Raw genomic sequence first — 16,208 nt, forward strand, 5'->3', positions numbered from 1 at the left:
TTCTAGAGACAAGAGTAGTCACGCCAACAACTCAATCCCAACGTCATCAGTGCTTCATAAGGAAGCTTTAAAAACCCCTTCTATTACAGGCTGCACCTTTAGCAAGTTTCCACAGCATTTGACAGAGTTCAGGGAAATTAGCAGCGCGGAAAACGAGACGACGCACACAAGGAGAAGAAACAAGAACAAGCGCTGTACTTTCAACTAAGCTTCTTTAATTGGAAGTAAAACATATATGCATCCCACCACCAAACGGTGCATGCGCAAACAAAATTTGCTCTTCTCTCGCTCAAAACCTAAAGCACACATGGCACATGTTATCCCAAGATATGAAATTTCCTTATCATGTAGTGTCACTGACGCCTGACTGACACATGCTTGTGACAGATTAGAAATGTGTGCGGCCTCAACAAGTTTACGTGCTTTCTGGCTTCTGTGTTTGTACAAAATAGATGTGGTCTGTCTGATGTCTTCTCCCTGTGTGCGTCGTCTTGCTTTCCGCGCTGCTAATTTACATCGATCCATAGCAACTGGCCCAGCCTTCCACACTTTGACAGAGTTGTGCTGTAGATACGTACCTCTATCAAAGAAGCTTCTCTCCACCAACATACCGTGCTGAAGCAAGACTGAAAGTTGGGCTAGTTGGTGATACATTATGGGCGGTAACAGCGCACACACTCACGGGACGGATAGAAGGGAACACAAACAAGCGCTGTGCAATTGGCTTGTTTGTGTTCCCTTCTATCCGTCCCGTGAGTGTGTGCGCTGTTACCGCCCATAATACCGTGCTTTCGATGCACCAGTAAATTTAGGTTTCTGTGTAAGGGATTGCTGGTGTAGAATTTCATGCTTGGGTTGCAGAGGTCATCATGCGTGTGTCCAGTATGCGCGACCCAGATAAGCTAAGCCCCAAAGAGCATATGAAGATGTCAATGGCAGTAGTACGACTATGTACAACTACAACCAAGATCAATGCAAGAGGCAACACTTTCACGTGTGTGCCTCTACAGAATTTGCATGCATGGGCAGTGACAGACTATTTGTGCCGTTTAATCAGAGGTGTGTTCAATGGAAGAAGCAAACATGCATTCGTTACTGAAGCTCTTTCAGGGTGTTTGAAGTTGAAGTGTCTCAGCTCTGTAATTGTAGCAATCATCACTTATGCGAATGTCAGCAGTTGCACACCAAAAAGACTACGCATTGTCGCGCTTCACCTCTGACATCAACTTTCTAACGTTGAAGTCGCACTGAGAGCCATCGAGATTCCCCACATTTGCCAAGATTTTTTTGGCCAACATGATGACTTCAGTGTTCATCGCGGCATTAAAAAAAACTGGACACAACATTGCTGATGAGCTGCTCCATGCATTGATTGAGAAAGAAAGCTGAATAAGTGTGCTGACTGGCTGGGACCAGATGTGGGAAATGATGAACAAGTGAAATTTACACATATAAAAAGCGAGGAAAACTCGCTGCCATGATCTCTAAAGTTTAGATGGACATTCCAAGGGAACACCATACACTCGTCATCAAAGGCTGTTGACTTAGGAGCCATGGTATGCATGTTAATTCAAGTAGAGGTTGATGAAGAGTTAATCGATCATCTTGGCAACAGGAAGGTGGAGCCATATCTGATACTGCTGCTCAACTATGCAACACTTCAAGGAAACAATAGAACTACTGGAAGGCAGACGCAAAGTGTTATTGCCCTGAAAAACTGGGTCTGAACTCTGTGATAGCAAGGAAACTGCCACTACCAGACAAAAGAAACCTTCGAGCCACTTGTCTAGCAAAAAGGGTCTTCCGCAGACGTACGACACCGTGATTCACGGCCATCTACAAGTCGGCCCTGCGGAAGTAGTAGATAGAGCCCACCTCAAAATTTGCCAAGGGTTTATTACATGCCACATAAAAAAAAATTGTTCGGGAACAAGCATCGACGACAAAGTGGCGTATGCTGGCTGGCGCATCGTATACTGCTGCTAGCGGTTGCTTTCCAGAAGTTGGTTGAACTAGAAATCTCTGTTGAATCCCATAGAGTTCCGAACTGTCAATGTGGCCGATATCATGAATAACAGTCTCAAACTGCCTTCGAAAGTGAAACTTGAGCTTAAATCGTGTTCATAAAAGTGCACATTTGAAAAAAAAAGGCATTTATAGGCACTATAAAAAGACTATAAAAGCCCTCCTTAATCTCTAATTCATGGTCAAAGTGGCACGACAGGGCACAAGGAACAAAACAGGCATTTGCCTAAAATCCCGTCCCTAATCATTATACACCTATTCGTTCATTTCGGATACTTTTAAATTTCCAGTAATTTATATTCAAAACGAAGCGAATTCGTTACTGTAATTTTCAAAGTGCTCGAATATTTGCACAAACCTAGTAAAGGCATCAAATGGAAGTTTATGTGCGAAACGCTCCATGGTGGGATCGGCTGGTAAGAACTGTGAAGACACCACTTGGCAGAATTCTCCGACGAGGCTGCCTTGATTATGAAGAACTTATGATAGTGATCGCAAAAGTTGAAGCTGTTGTCAATTTGATAACTTGATTCGCATTCATTGACGCAGAAGACGGCGAACCATGCACTTCAACACTGGCTGATCTGTTAAATGGCCGAAGGTGCACAGTGATACCACAAGGCAGCATCGATGAAACTGAGACATAGCATAAGGCGACCATCCGGAGATATCAGTACAGAAGGTGCCCGAAAGAAAACTTATAAATCATGACCGAAGAGTACTTACTCCTAGTGAGATCAGCGCACTTCTTCTACAAAGGGGGTATGAAGAAAGTTGAGGGCGATGTACTTGTCCATGCTGCAAAACTTTCCACATCAAGTGTGGCTACTCTCAAGGGTGATTTAAGTTTACGAAGGAGATGATGTTCACGTTTGCTTGTACAAGATAAAATGACAAGATGGCTTTGCGACAGCAAGGGTCATACAAAGACTGTACCCGCTAGAACTGCGGCCGTGACACCATTGCACGTCCGGGAATATGTTCAATTTCCCACACTTATTCTACAAGAACAAGAAAATTTGCATGGCAGTTAGCTCATGAGCTCCGTCCACCGGGAAGAAGCAGCCATTTTCAAGGTCTGGGCTCATGTGGACTCTAATGAACGTTTGTAAGAATTCCTAAATCAATGTCCGGCGTCCTGTTTGCCAGGGCTCATAGCTTGAGCCCTTCTTTGAAGTGGTACAATCTCCTTTTGAGCAAGCTGATGTGTGCATTTTTTTTTCTTGCAAAATCTGCATCTCCAGCTGACTCATGTTTATGAGCTCTTCAGCAAATCCACGCTTGGTGCATTCATTCTTGAACTTGTGTTGACTCTTCATATTCATCCTATACTTCGGGATATTTTATGCAGCACTATAGGTTTCTCCTTAAAGTCATTCAATGTATTTGAGAACTCTAAATGGTGTACGAAAAAACACACAACTGCAAACAACGTAAACAACACAGTGCCGCAGCACCCTGCAAGAAACCGTAACTTTCAGTTTCCGATGTGCTGCCTAGGAGGGGTTCAAAAGTTGATCATAACTTTTCTAACAGTTTAAATAATATAATTTTTTTTGCTAAAATATTCTTTAATAGACAGGGAGCGTGCAAATGCAACACCCCCCCCCTCCCCAAATTATTATTTTTATTTTATCTGGGGTTTGACATCCCAAAATGACCTTATGATTATGAGGGACGCTGTAGTGGAGGGCTCCGGAACTTTCGACCACCTGAGGTTCTTTAATGTGCACCTAAATCTAAGTACACGGGCCTCGGCATTTTCGCCTCCTTCGAAAATGCAGCCGCTGCGGCCGGGATTCGATCCCGTGACCTCCCCTAAATTATTTTTTAAAATGTGTTTTTGAAGATGGTTATCATACGTCGGCAAACTCACTCATGAGTCGACTCACTCGGATCGAGTCGCAAGTTTGAGTAAGTCTAGGTGAGTAATATTTTGGCTTGTCTGAGTCCTAGTGAGTCCTCAGCGCAAAATATATTTCTTGAGTGAGTTCCACCTTTAATTGCTGACCTCAGGTCCTATCCACTCACTTATATGCATTATTATCAGCCTTATATCAGCTTACGTTTACATTCAGATCTATTCACACATATCTCAATGCACTAGCATTCATGCGCCATCTCAATGTTTCTTGATCCGAGGCACGAGTTAGGGGAGGGGGGTGCCAAGACTTCCTCGCGCGAACTTTTTCTGGGACTTTTTTGATAGAAATGTTAGAAATATCTCGTGTGAGTCGCATATTTCATAAAAACGTCCTTACCTGGATTGGAACCACTCATAACTCATATGTGATGGCACAGGATCAAGAGGCGTATCGTAGAGCACCTATTATGTGTGATATTGGCATTAAAGAACGAAAGAAGGAGAATTTCAAGGGTTCGTTTTTTCTTTGTTAGACACTTCAATTCCCTTTCTTCAGATTTTACACTATATATACTACAAATAACATCCCCTATACTTTCCTTGGGTTTCTGGTCTGTTAGTTCTATTAAATTGGCATTAAAGAGCATTCACACTATGATCGGAAAAGCTAATTTTATGCCAGTGGACTCATGAGTCGGCTCACTCAGACTCTCATCAAGCCGTGAGGCTGAGTGAGTCCGGCTGAGCAATTGTTAGTGAGTCCGAGTGAGTTCTCGGTACAAAATTTTTTCGTGAGTGAGTCCGAGCGAGTTCCAATATTTTTACCGACCCATGGTGGTGATCTACCTTAAAAGGCTGTGGTGTTGTGGTCTTATACACGAGGACAACTGATTGAATGTTGGCCTCAGCTAGGGCTGCAACTAGTGAAGTAGGTTGAGGTCGTTCAGATTCCACCCCCCACCCCAATATTCTCGTGCTTTAATTTTCAGGTGATACTAAAATATCCACACGCCTTTATAGCGATGATCACCATTTGCCAAAGTTAGCCGCTCTAGACAAAACCACCCCGAAAAAAATTGCTGGGTACGGCACTGACCACACACAGCCGCTCCATTATGATGGGGTTGAAATGCATAACTGCACGAGCACCATGCATTTGTAGGAGGTTATGAAACACGAGGAACTCAAAAATAATTCAGGAGCTGCCTGCTACGTCATTCACCACATCCAATTTGCCACATCGTGCATGAGCTGGTTCCATTCCATGCCTGCAAACCTCTAGATTTTGTGACTCCCAGTAAACCTCCACCATGTGTAGCTATGCAGATCTATTAAAGATTACAGAATAAATCTAAACAAATGAGAAAATAACAGCTGGAAACTGCTTGGCATAATTGCTGAACAAAGTGACAAAGTCTTTAAGTCAGCAGACCAGTAGTGCCTACCAAAGGTCTTGCATGGTTTTGTCCATGACTGTATACAGTAGTGTCATTCATTAGTTTCACAAGCTATTCTACTTGCGAGCATGAAAAATAAGGAAGTGCAGAGTTATGCAGCGGCTATCACAATGCAATGCTTTAGGGAGATGATCTGAATTCTGTCCATGGCCTGCTGCACTTTTATGATACAGGAAAATTAAAGGAACACCAAACATGACCAAATGTTAGGTAGATGAAGACAGAACGAAATGTTTTATTAGCAATATTTAAAATGCTTGCTTAGTGGACCTCTTTAGGGGAGGCTTAGCTTGTGAGCCAGCTTCATGTGCGGATTCATTGCCACCTTTTACACCCTTTTTCCTTTGGAACCTGCGGCAAAAGAAGCCTTGATTGTAACAGACATCTGTGTCACGGCAAACACTCTGTAAATGCTGGTAACAATCATAATTCTCGTTCTTCCTAATATTTTGTGTGTGAATAATTTGCATGAAGTATGAGCTAGCATTCAAGAATTAAAATTTCAATGCTGTAATAGCACATACATGAGATTGCAGATAATAATTTTGGTTATTTACAGAACACACCACATCCTGTGAATAACCGAAATAGCTTTCAGATGGTGGTATGATATATCGCATTTTCCTGAATTTACACAGTAAAGTTCTCATGAATTGAAATTCGACAATTCAGGGCTAAAAAATCATATAATTTTGTTTCCATTGTCTCGATTTTGTGTCACATCGGCGTAATTTCGACTAGAACACTAATATCACAGCCGACGTAACCTTCAGCAGCCAGACCTGTAACTGCATGATGTAGTTATTGTGAAGTATTGTGCACACCAATTGCAATACTAACAGTTTTCATGCTGGATTTCAATCTGTAAGCACTGTACAGCAGCTCTATTGCATGCACAGTGTGAGGACACGTATTTCAGGAAACATAGCTATAGGCTAAAAATGGTCCAAAAGGGGCCAATATTATTCAAATAATGCCCATCGCAATCATGACACCACCAGTGAGTGTCGCCAGTATGCTTATTGGATTGTTTGGAGCATTATGAAAGAGAATAACATGATGCTTAAGACGAAGTACAAGAACGTTCGTCATCTTCACTTCCTCCTGTCTAAAGCACCATTTTATTAATCTTAAAACGGTGGTCTCCTGTTTTATTCACTTTCAACAGTGAACAGAAAGCACTGCTTTTTGTGCCTTTCCAGAACATGGTAGTCTTGTTAATAGTGGCATACTTTTGTGTGTACTTGGCTAACTAAAAAACGTGCAAATTGTGCTTGCTTTATTCATTTGCCAAGACATGTCCTTTTGTTTTAATTTTGCCCTTCCTGCCACTTTCACCGACTGCAGTATGCACAAGATAAGTTACTGTGAATAAACGGTGTAAAAAAGGAAACTGGGGTCCATTTAATTTATTACGAAGACACAGCTCTGAGACACTTATCTCCGCCTCTCCATTTTTATTAACAGCCTGCGCTTTTCCATGAACAGCGGACTTTAGAGCCAGATGCACGAACGCTGGCAAATGAGCTTAGCGTTCAGTCCCAGCCAAAAGTTTTCCTTTTTCTTTCTTTTTACGGCGACACGCACCTGCAATTTTTCGGTGGTTTGCTCCATTCTTTGTCCTGTCTGGTATAACGGCGAAAAAGTAGTTTGGATGCGACGTATTTTGCTTAATTTTTTGCGCTACCAACGTTCGCTTGCGAGAGATACTGCCGTTGCAAATCAGTCACGAAAGCAGTCACTCGCGACTAGCCAGACATCATATCGTTAGAAAACCGTTAACAATTAGTAGATCGCGTGAGATGTAGCACAACAGCAACAAAGCGTACCGAGCTAATAAAATAGGCAGTTTTAGAATAGCGTACACAAGTCTTTGCGTTAGCATTTCGAACCGCTGTGCATGCGTCGTAAGCTGCAGAAACGCCGGCATCAGCTGAATGGTTCACAGCTTACCCATGGGCGAAACGAGGCACAGTTCCGAGCTATAGATGTTTGTCTTCATCAATGCGGTCACTTCAGTCAAGATTTTTCACGAGGGAGGATGCGTTCGACGTATAAAAATCGCGAAAGTTTGTTGAGAGTCCGTATTGAAAAACCTTGCGCGACGAAACAGGAAGCCGCCATGACGCTTTCCCTTCCACGGAAGTAGATGGTGCTTTGCAAAAGCGCTGCCAGAACAATGCACTGCAGCAGTCTGAACAATCATACCACTCGAGTTCTATATTATTTCTCCTTGGCTTTTTTACGTTATAACTTTATTCATTATTGCGGCATGGGATCACGACGCGTGCAACCTGCGAAGGAGAGTTCTTTGGTTGCATCGTCAGTATCATCATCGGCGGCAGCCGCCAAAATTGAATGCAGAACCGCAGCAAAGGCCGCGCAGCAGATAAAATAAAAACAACGCTAAGTAGGTAACCGTAATAATTCGCTCTGTGAGACTTGATAACTTTCCACAAGGCATGTGCAATGCGCTTACTTTGCGGGCAATAGAACTTGTCCATTTATTGATATACTAGTTGTAGGAACACTGACTCTATGCATAGTTGAATGAGTTGAGCGCATACGAGGACACGGACAGAAGGAAGAGACGTACACACACTGGCGCCAGTGTGTGTACGTCTCTTCCTTCTGTCCGTGTCCTCGTATGCGCTCAACTCATTCAAGTATGACCAACCAACAAGCCCGCATCGCCACCCTCTATGCATAGAGATGTAACCATTGAAACACACAATGGTGTCTAAGTGTGCGCAAACATTCACTTCTCAATGCTAGTACTCAACACAGGCTTGAATAAATGGCACACAGTGCAGCAGCTCCTGGAAGTACATACAGGTATATACAGAAAGCATATTTATTTACCAAAGTAATTCATAAAGCAAGAGTGCATATAGGACTGCTATTATGTTTGCATAACTTTATCTGCCTCCAAGAGATCCCTGTGACAATGGAAAACATTCTGTTAGAATCCCTATACTAACACCTGGTTTAAAATTTCAGGCACACTGCATTTATATAAAAACAAAATCAATCAAATCTTATTTATCTATCGCTTATTCAACACAATTGTTTCTTTACAATACCTGTCATACAGAGTGGTGCTACATGGAAACTGTACATGCAATTACGTGGTAGGTGGCAACTGCATAGCAACTCTCTCAGATGAGTTGGTGCTCTGTACTCGTGCAGCAACTACCAACTTCACCTACCCCTGTACAGTAGGTGAAGTTTCATGTTTTTAGCTCACAAGTACTTAGGTTGCATTTTACCCATGAACTTCGAGAACGTTCGGTTTTACGGTTTTTAGACCTTAAGAGATCCTGCAAAGGACATGCTTGCTGGGGCTACTACCCGAGGGCTAAGAAGGGATTGCTTCCCTTTGATTCAACACATTTTAAGACAAATAAGAGAGCTACAGCTTTGGTGTGCCTGGAATCTGCTCTAAAAAATCGTGTCCACATCAAATGGTGCCCAATTTTGAGAACCAAATATGCTTTCGGCTGCAGGGTTCCCCAACTCAGTCTTGACTGCTCTTCCTGAAACCCTCCGCTAAAAATTGAAACGTGGAACAGGATGTGCAACTGCGAAGGTTCACCGGAAGACCCTTAGGCCAGAGGTTGTACAATACGTTCATATAGTTTCCCACTATCTTAAGAAGATGAGAAGTAGGCACGGTGTCACAATTTGTTTGTCTACTCCTAATAAGGTGGGAAAGCTGTGGCCATGCATTTGCAACACCAGTAAATGTGGATGCTGGAAGAACCACAAAACGCTGTTGGTCAAGTGTTCCACAGGGGTGGCGTATTGCATTCCCATGTCATGTGGGATGTTCTACGTTGGCAGAACTGGGCGCTTTGTCAATCACCATTTGGGGGGACACGCATAAAAACTGCAAAAGGTAGATTACAAGTACGCAATGTCAGCAAAATGTGTGGCCCGGTTTAAAGGGACGACGGTTTGCGATAGGAGTGAAGGCAGCACTGCACGTATCAGTTTAGAAGCCTATCATATTAAGACATTTGATAAGTGCATTACCATCCATCTCTTGCCCTCTTTAATGCTGAGTTTCATATTCTGGATGCAGCTGGTACATCTTGGATCTCAAAGGAAAATAAAAATCATGTTTTTGTGTGTTAAGCCTTGTTTTGCATCCCTCTTTTTTTTCCCATGCTTCACTCTGGCATATATAAGGTGTGTCATTCTGCCATCAAAGGGGCCCTGCGACACAAATTAAGCATGCAGTTTTCATTGCTTCTTCTCGAACTATGGAATGCACTGATTTCGATCATTCTTTTTGCATTCACCTCAGTATTCAGCATTACACGCACTACAGCGCTGCAGTTTACAGATGAAAAGGCTATCCAGGGCCCCTTTAATCCAGTTGTAGGTCAGTGCTAGTGTGTCCGTGTCGTCTCTAGTGCAGTGGTTCTCAGCCATGGATGATCTGGGAACCCCTTGCAGTGAGAGACAAAGGGTCAGAGTAATAAATTAACACAACATGCAGCTGAAACAGGTGGCTTTTATTTCTTCCTGGCAAAGCATGGTCAGAGTAATGTGCCATGCTGATTTGATGTCAACGGCTTGTTAACAAGCTGTGCTGTGTGCAGCCGCCTTCAACCTCTTTTTTAACAATGTTTGTTCTTCAAATATTGAAAGCTAGAGTAAGTGTGCTCGCGCACATATGCCGAAGACAACTGCAACAGAAGCCATCTGATAAAGAAGTGGAATTATAGGTTAGCTTTGCCGCAGTGCAGAAGTTTTACGTGGCGAAGCATGCCAAAAATGAAAAGGGGCCGCTGTCGCAGGGTAGAGTCAGCCTCCAAAAAGTTTTTTTTTAACACGATAGTGTTTTATGCCGGGGTCCACCAAGTACATCCGTCACGGATATGACGTTGATAAAATGGACGCCAACGGGTGAGAAAGAAAAAAACCAAGAAAAAGATACCCCGCTGGGAATCGAACCCACGACGTTGCGGCCGCGACGGCAAGCGCCCGACGCTCTACCGACTAAGCTAACTCGGGAGATGCTTGATACGGCGCGAACGCGCCTTATATCTTTCCACGGCCGGTCTGGAGGCGCGCGCTAGCGCGCGCCTCTAGACCGGCCGTGATCTTTCACACACTCTCTTTCGCGGCGGGCGGAGCGGGGCGGTGCCGCCATCTGTGAGATGTGAAAAGAAGTAATGCTTCGCGATCGACGCTTACTAGCGCTTACTCCGAGATTTCGTGCGATATCGGTGGTCATGGTTAAAGCGGTTAAAGCGTCTCGATACCAGAGAGGTAGACTGGCCGCGCTGGCGTCGCCGAGGCACCCTTGACGCAGTTACGTTCTTTGCCTTTGGCTTCGTGTTAGCGTGCGTCGGCTCATCGGAGTAGTGCAGCTTCCACGTGCAGCAACGGGATTTCTCCGCCGCCGACTGCTTCAATTGCGAGAGCACCGACTAACAAAACTGCTGCAATGTGTGTTGCAGAAAGCACGCGATTTCGACGGGCGAATGTCGTGCCTTGGTGGAGCGAGAGCAGCGCCTGCGAGACAGAGGCCAGCGGGACTCACGCGTTTGCGGCTCAGGCTACGAACCTCTACCTCCCGTGTTGCTGAAGCGCAGTGTGTGTTATGTATGCATGAGCACAGGCGTCGGCTACCCATTACTAGAAAGCGCACCCCGTGCCGTTTCTCTCCTTAATTGACGACGCTTTGAAGAAGTGCATACCAGGTACCAGTGTTGATTATGAGCTTGTTGATATCATCCTTACGCGGGATTCACGATTCGCTGTGCCCAAATATATGTTCACACCGTCAGCTACCACAACGGTTTAATAATAATCATGGGCGTTAGTCGTCGCGATAGAGACATGATGTCAACATGGGTGCATCCACGTCAGACGGTGCTATAGATGCCATACACGAATAGACATTGAAAAGCTGTCATATATCACTACACAATAAGCACTACTTCTGTGAAGACACGTTTCACTTTCGTGTTATACCGATTCCTATGACGGAGGGATCAGCCATGTTTTTATGAGTGTCGCGGACTTGTTGGGGTCCGTGGACACCCAGTTCAGAACCACTGCCCTAGTGGGTGTGTTCGCGCGGCTACTCGTCAACAATGAACCACCTGCCCAAAAGGAAGTATTGACGATGTCTCGTTCTGTCTTGGCAATTTGAACATTGCGCGCGTTCTTGTTGTTAAATGGGAAAGAGAAAACGATGAAAACAAGAATCGACACGGTGATCAAGGCACAGACCAGTTTGCTTTTAATAACGGGAGTTCAACAAAACAGCGCACAATGCATTCGCACTGGTTTTCCAGGCGAAATTAAACGACCAAGCACAAATGACTGGAAGCAGCGACGCAATAACCCGTCTGCGGCTACAGCCTGTTGCCACACTACAGCCTGTTGAACGGCAAGGAAACGATTGCGGATCGTGTTTGCCGCAGAACACTCTAACATAATTTACTTACATAATTGGCATGTATGTACAGTACGTACTCGTCCGTAAACAACTGGAAGCTGCCGATGCAGTCGCTTGCCGTTTGCAGTCGTTTACACGTTGCGAAAAGAAGCCTCAATACAGGGCATAACGACACCGGCTGGTTATCTCATAGCAATGAGAGTTCACAAAACAAGAAGCACACATCGCGTTCATACCGGCTTTGCCATCGAAATGACCGCATGCTCGTGTGCATGGCAGATGGACACGTAACAAATGGCAAAGACCTCCTCACACGCAACAACATCGAATGATGACGGGCCCGACAGCGACCGAGCTCTTTTCCGACGTTCGTATGTTCCACGGAAAAAGGAATGTTGATATCCGAGGCTTTCCCTTCCGCACAACACGCGACAACAGCTATGTGCAACCATGGATGGAGGCACTGCAGGAGCGGCACTCTAGGGACTAAAACAGCTAGGGACGTTCGCGCATTTTGGTGCCTAGGCCGCGCGCGGTCGTCAAAAAAGCACCTAGCTTCGCGCGCTCGTAATAGTTCAAGCCGTGACCGCGCCGCGGCGCTGCAGTGGCCGGCTGGACTTGGTCGGGATTGTAAAAGCGCCGGAGGCTGAGGTCTTGAGGCGTGTGAGAAGCACGCGCACCGCGTGTGAAAGTCACTGTCGCAGCGCCGCTCACCAAGCTGCGGCGAGAGGCTTGAACTAGCCTGGCCCACGCATCTCAACGGCCGGGCCCCTCGCGGCCCCGGCGTCACGTGACTCAGCAGCCCACGGCGGGCGGCCGCTTGGCCCGTCGTCTGGATGCACCATTACGAGCTGAGAGAAACAATTATTTGTAGCGGCGCGAAACCATGATGCGAGGAGGCGAGTTTCAAATTCATGCCACTCGCCCCGTGTAGCCTTCGCAAGCCAAATCCCTTGCCTGCCCTCTTCACTTGACACATACTCATGAACACGTCATGCGCATGCATGGTCACGTGCGCATGACATGCCCGAGCCAGCCGGAGCACGTGAGCGGCGTTGCACGGCCGCTACCCTCTTTTTTAGCGTTAGCTACACTTGCCTAGACGGAGCAGGTTTCGCGTGGGTCATCATGAGCCGTGCTGAGCACGTGCGAGGATGAGTGCGGAGCCGGCATCTCAGGCGCTCTCCGCCATCGCCGCGCGCGGCACGCCACGGATGGTGGCGGAGAGCGGGAGGAGTGGCGTCGTATCTGGGCAGACAGATGGAACGTCTAGCAAAGCGGCGTCGCCAGGATGCTGAGCGATGTGCCCGACCATCTCTGCAGCAGCAACAACAACAAGACGACAAGGCTTGCCTATCGACTGCCTATACTGTGAAACTTGGCGAAAGCGCCAGTGCGACTCGGACCTTCGAGACGGACTTCGTAAACAATTCGTTTGGATACGTGTGCGACGTGTGTGAAAGACTATGGCACATGAAAGTCTTGACGCTGCTAAGTAGTGCCATGCGTGATCCGTTGAGTTTAGTGGCGGCGCCTGAGTGGGGTGAAACCATGGCGCGGGTTTGTACAACGTGCAAGAACTTTCTCGTTAAGCAGAACATTCCGCTCTTTAGCGTTACCAATGGGTATCGTTACCCGGCCATGCCGCCAGGTCTACCGGTTCTGAACGATGTGGCCGAATGTGTGTCATTGGAGCAGCAGTAAACATGACAGTCAAGCTAATCCTAGACAATCTGGAAAGCTCAGAATAATCAGCTGAACCTTTGCTAACGCTACGTATATCCTGGCATAGCCGAGCTAAGCCACTGCAATTTTTTTTATGTAGCGGCCGTGGGCATTGTGTCGGCGTTCTCTGTCGTATACTGCCTGTTTCTGCGGGACGGGCATGAAAGTTGGACATTTGTACTGGCACGAAAGTGGCGGTATCATGAACCAGTGCCGCATTAACGTTTACTTGGACGCGGTAGAATAAATGAGCATAATGAGTGCTCGAACGCGCCATAACATTACTTTCGTTTCCAGGGCTGGCTTCTGCTCGATGCGCTAACCGTGAGGACACGAACGCATGGGAAACGGAGGCACATTAGCCCCGCATATCGCTGCAATTCACGAAAAAAAAATGAAAAAGACGCACACATTCCCTTTGTGTGTCTCATTATTTCTCTCAAGTTTTACTAATCTATTCAAGCAAGAAATACACGAACTACTCATGTCGTGTCAAATAATTATCGCAGCGTCACGTGCTACTGTTCGCGACGACAGAGCCCAGTCGTCTACGTAGAGGAGCGACGTCACAGCACTACCGTTTACGTAGGGCCATTTTCTCGTGTACATCATCTTCTCAAGAACGGATAACTGGGCTAGTTTGTGGGAACTCATGTTAAGGCAGGTAGCGCAAAGAGACACGGACACAAGCGAAGAATAAGTGCACAGGACAAGCGCCACTCAGGCGCTTGTCCTGTGCACTTATTCTTCGCTTGTGTCCGTGTCTCTTTGCGCTACCTGCCTTAACATCATCTTCTCATTCTCTGGGCGCACGCCCGCGAGAGGAAGGGCAAGCAGCGTTCAACTTGAAATTTGACCCCTTTCCGCGGCGCGTAGCGTTGCAAATTTTGGCAGACGTGATCGTGAACGCCCAGTGTATGTGTAGCGTACTCGCCCCAAGGAGGAGCGAAAAGCAAAGTCCTACACTCCTTGAAGTCTGGGCAAGAACTAGTTTATTTTCCAAGAAAAACAGGCTTCGAAAGCGCCAACACAAAGGGCGCGTGGCTGCTTATTTACCGCGGCACGCCGGTGATAACGTGAGGCATGTTGGCCGCGTGTGCGCCGTGCGCCGCTGCATACGAATTGGTATGCGCACACAAATAAAAATTATCGCGGTCACCGGCATCAACGCCCGCTACAAGCGCCCCCCCCCCCCCCTAGACCGCGGAGCCAGGAAAAAAAACTAGCAAATGTTAGCGAAAACGAGTTAGTCCATGAGGTGAGCCGGTTTCACGCGGTCGAGAGAAACGACGTCCTCTCTGTCGCGAACACGAATGGTCACAGTTTTGTGCGACTGCGACAGCACACGGAAGGGCACGTCGTACGCAGGAGTCAACGGCGCTTTCACTGTGTCTCGTCGCACGAACACATGGGTTGCCGTATTCATGTCCGGGAACGAAAACACTCTTTGGTCGCGGTTGACGCGTGGCGAGTTAGGTTGCACGTGCTCCAACCAGGAATGTAGCCTTTCTTATGTTCTGAAGGTGTCGGCACAGTGCTTGGTTTCTCACCAAAGAATTCTCCCGGTTGTCGGATTGTAGAGCCGTACAGCATTTCTGCTGCACTGAATCCGAGGTCTTCTTTTAGCGCGGTACGCAGGCCCAGAAGAACGAGATGGAGCTTCTCCACCCAGTGCTCTCTATCCAATTTGGCCGTTAGAGATGCCTTCAGTTGACGGTGTAGCCGCTCCATCATTCCATTGCTTGCTGGGTGGTAGCCGTGGTGAACTGGAGCCGTGTTCCCAGAAGCCTTGCCAGCGCAGAGAATAGGTTGCTCTGGAATTGTCGTGCACGGTCGGTTGTTATGCGCAGTGGGCAGCCATAGCGTGAAACCCATGTGGCCACAAACGCCTGTGCGACGGTCCCGGCTGCGATGTCCAGAATCGGCGTCGCCTCAGGCCACCGTGAGTAGCGGTCGACACATGTGAGCAGGTATCTGTAACCCTGGGAAGGAGGAAGAGGTCCTACCAAGTCCAAGTGGACGTGGTCGAAGCGACACTCTGGTGGCCGAAATGCTTGAAGTGCTGTGCGCGTGTGACGAGTCACCTTGACTGCTTGACATGCCCGGCACGTCTTCGCCCAGCGTCGAACGTCGGCGTTAATGCCTGGCCACACAAAGCGGTCCGTGACGAGCCTCTGCGTCGCGCAGATTCCTGGGTGGCTGAGTTCGTGAAGGCTGTCAAACACTGCACGTCGAAACTGGACGGGGACGAAGGGTCTTGGAGATTTCTGCGATGTGTCGCATGTAACCATAGTCGTCGTGTATGGTAGTGGGATCTCTGCGAGCACAAGTGACAGTGGATTCTGCCGCATCACGGTTAGCTCTGGGTCTTCCCGCTGGGCGGCGGCTAATGCCTCGAAGTCGACGGACGCTGAAACGATGTCGATACGGGAGAGTACGTCGGCTGCTTGATTTTCGATCCCCGCTATGTAGCGGATGTCCGTCGAAAATTCGGAAATGAAAGAAAGTTGGCGCAGTTCTCTTTCCGAGTATGAGGAACTGTTGTTCTTGAACGCATATGTCAGCGGCTTGTGGTCCGTTAAAATGTGGAAAGGTAGACCTTCGAGGAAGAAACTGAAATGCTTTACAGAGCAATAAATGGCCAGCATCTCTCTTCCAAACGTGCTGTAGCGCACTTCCGCCTGTTTCAGCCGTTTCGAAAAGAAACCTATCGGTTTCC

The 16,208-nt window shown here is 46.9% G+C and overlaps 1 long non-coding RNA gene across 1 annotated transcript; it reads right to left on the bottom strand.

Moving 5' to 3' along the window:
- Positions 1-5,552: 5,552 nt before the first annotated feature.
- Positions 5,553-7,578, bottom strand: LOC119402172 (uncharacterized). Its single transcript, XR_005185657.2, has 2 exons — positions 7,300-7,578; positions 5,553-5,697 (listed from the first exon to the last, which is right to left on the bottom strand). It is a non-coding gene; the product is annotated as an uncharacterized LOC119402172 (long non-coding RNA).
- Positions 7,579-16,208: the final 8,630 nt, after the last annotated feature.

The sequence above is a fragment of the Rhipicephalus sanguineus genome, chromosome 8 (assembly GCF_013339695.2).
Source record: "Rhipicephalus sanguineus isolate Rsan-2018 chromosome 8, BIME_Rsan_1.4, whole genome shotgun sequence".
Classification (NCBI taxonomy): domain Eukaryota; kingdom Metazoa; phylum Arthropoda; class Arachnida; order Ixodida; family Ixodidae; genus Rhipicephalus; species Rhipicephalus sanguineus.